Below are 3,337 nucleotides of genomic sequence, written 5' to 3'. Positions count from 1 at the left end.
GGTAGGGATTTAATAACCTCTTGGTTTTTTTTTCAGAAGCAGTCGGTAAGTAAACAGGCAAATGGGGTGGGTGGACTCTCATCATATCCTGTTTGCCTAGCAAACAACCCTCTGGGTTTATCCAAACAAAGTTTGTGCAGTCACTTTAATGACACCAAGGTTGTCCACCTGCCATCAAGATAACAGGATAAGCCTCTGCACATTAGAATCACAGGGTTAGATTGTAGAGTTGGAAGGGACCTTAGAAGATCTATTAGTCCAACCCCCTGCTCAAAGCAGGACTGATCCCCAGACAGACTTTTGCCTGAGATCCCTAAATGGCCCCCCTCAAGGATTGAACTCATAAGCCTGGGTTTAGCAGGCCAATGCTCAAACCACTGAGCTATCCCTCCTCCAAATCCCCAGTATCAGCAGCATAGGGCCCTGACCACAGGCGAACGTCTCAGAACATTTGGTAGCCCTCTCGCTCCTGGTTACTTTTTGACATAAAAACTCCCACCCTGAAAGAATTACTACATAAGGCTTATAAAAACACCCAAAAAGTCATGTCATGTCCCAGAGACAAGAAGTGCTGGTTCTAGACAGCGGCACTGTGATCTTCAGGGATCTGTTTACTAATAAGGTGCAAGACTTATAAGAAGCAGGGCCGGCTCCAGGCACCAGCGGAGGAAACACGTGCCTGGGGCGGAACGTGCTAAGGGGCGGCATTTCATCCATGTGCCGGGCGGTCTGAGCAGCTTTTTTTAATTATTTTTTTGCTTGGGGCGGCAAAAATGGTAGAGCTAGGAAGGCAGCCCATGTTTCAAAAACGACTCTGCACAAATGTGCATAACTGACTAATAACACTTAACATTTAAATTATGCTTTACAATCATTGACACTTGTCTTGCAATTGGAACTGCTAGTGCCAACGCTTGCAACTCTGTGGATCCTGCGTTTGTGTCATAAGCAAATCAGTCCTAACAACTCCCTGGTGCACTAGATAAGCCTTATTAAGCATATGCTGAAAATGAGGCACAGAGAAGTGAAGTGACTTACTCAACCTAATGGTCTTCTAACTTTTTTTGTTGTAATTTCCTAGGTTTAAAAAAAAAAACTGAAAAAAGAGAGAGTCCATCATGTGGCATCATAATTACATCTGCTTGGGTCATCAGCAGGACTGGAACCTTTAATTCTTCTTTGAGTGTTTGTTCATGTCCATTCCAATTAGGTGTGCGCATGCTGCATGCATGGACGTCGGAAACTTTTCCCCTTAGCATCTCCCATCGGGACGGCAGAGGAGCCCCGTAGAGTGGCACCCTTATGGCACTGTATATAGTACCCTGCCGGCCCAACCCCACTTCAGTTCCTTCTTACTGTCCGTGGCAGCGTTGGAACGTGCTCACTCACTTGTGAGTGATCACTTAGCATTCTAGTTTTACCAGTTAGACAGTTTGTTGTTAAATAGTTAGTAAGTTAGTTAGGTACAGTTTAGTTAGAGGTGACTGGGATTTAGTTCCAGCCGCTTGTGCTACCTGCCACAAATCTATGCCCAACAGCGACCCCCACAACTCCTTTAAGCCCCAAACTCAGAAAGAGAGAGACTTTTGTCTTAAGCAGCTGCTCATGGAGGCCGCATTACAACCAACGGCCCCAGACTGCCCGGTACTGGGCCCAAGCTCCTCGGTGAGCAGTGCCCTGGCATCAGTGCGCGATTCAGCACTGGGCTCTAGAGATCCACGACACCGTAAATCCCAGGCACCAAGACAAGCTGACCAGACCTGGCACTGCTCAACCTCCTTGGCACCGGCCAAGCAGCATAAGAAAGGGGAAAGAGGACAATCCCCTCAAAGAGTGACCAAGACACTCAGACAGGCTCCTATAACTGAGAGGCAGGACTCTGTTTCCCATCAAGAGCCAGCACTGTTGACTCTGGCACTGCAGGCGCCATGAGTCCAGCGCCCAGCAACTTCAGCACGGACCAGTGTCTAGAGGAGGTCTTGGAACCCCCCTCCATGCCTGACACATTTGAGGCTGCAAAGGACCTCATTGAACTGTTGGCCCCAATCCCCTCCCATGTAGGGAGAAGCCTCCAGCACCATCCAAATGGGTGCTACCCAGAGGGATACCGGCAATGGAGCGCCACTCGAGGTCACCAAGCTGGCACTGCTCATGGCACCATTCCCGTTCGAGCTCGCCACAACACCACTCCCCGGCACCGACAACCCCACATGAGGTTACAGCACTGGAGGAAGAAGCACCCTCAGCACCCACACTTCCCCGGCACCGTATTCTGTAGGATGGTCCAGATCTTGGGATAGCCGGTGCTGCTCACTATCCCGATCCTCTTGGCACCGGTTCCCGGCCCGCACCTCTTGGCACCCCACGGGGGCACAAGGATCATTGGCACCACCTTGGTCCTCCCCTTCAGCCTCCTCAGACTCTAAAGCCGACTCAGGCCGCTCAAGTTATAGCAGGCACTGGACCAAGAGCATGGCGGTGGTAGCAGCTTTTTTACACAAAAGACAGGTTCGAGTGTACCCATACCTCGACGACTGGCTGCTGACAGGGTGCTCCAGAGAGCAGGTGCAGTCCCATGTTACACTGGTCAGGGACACCTTTCACAGACTAGGTCTCTTTCTCAACATAAGCAGGTCATCACTCATACCTACCCAAAGAATAGAATTCATAGGGGCGGTATTGGGCTCAGTACAGACAAAAGAGAGCCTCCTAGAACCCAGGTTTCAGGTCATAGAACAAATTGTCAAAATGATATTACAGTTCCCCACCACAACCGTGAAGGGTTGCCTGAAGTTAATAGGGCATATGGCAGCCTGTACTTATGTAGTCAAGTATGCCAGACTGAGGCTCAGACCCCTACAAGCGTGGCTCACATCATGTACTGCCCAGCACAAGACAGCCTGGACATGATAGTAACGGTACCCAGGCAAGTCCGAGAGTCTCTATGTCGGTGGATGGACCAACCCGTAGTCTGTGCCGGAGTTCCCTTCATCACAACCCAACCTTCACTGATGATAGTAACAGATGTGTCAGATTTGGGTTGGGGTGCACATCTAAGGGAACTGAGAACACAAGATCTGTGGACACAGGAAGAGATACCCCTCCATATCAACCTGAAGGAGCTCAGATCGGTTCGTCTGGCCTGTCAAACCTTTCACGCCACTTTGCAAGGTCACAGCATGACAGTCCTGACAGACAACACCACCGCCATGTTCTACATAAACAAACAGGGCGGAGCTCGCTCCTCACCCCTCTGCTGCGAGGCTCTTCTCCTCTGGGACTTCTGTATAGCCCAGTCCATACAACTGGAAGCATCCTACCTCCCCGGTGTGACGAA

The sequence above is a fragment of the Mauremys reevesii genome, linkage group 9 (assembly GCF_016161935.1).
Source record: "Mauremys reevesii isolate NIE-2019 linkage group 9, ASM1616193v1, whole genome shotgun sequence".
NCBI classification, from domain to species: domain Eukaryota; kingdom Metazoa; phylum Chordata; order Testudines; family Geoemydidae; genus Mauremys; species Mauremys reevesii.
The sequence above is the reverse complement of the archived record's forward strand: the minus strand, read 5'-3'. Positions refer to the sequence as shown.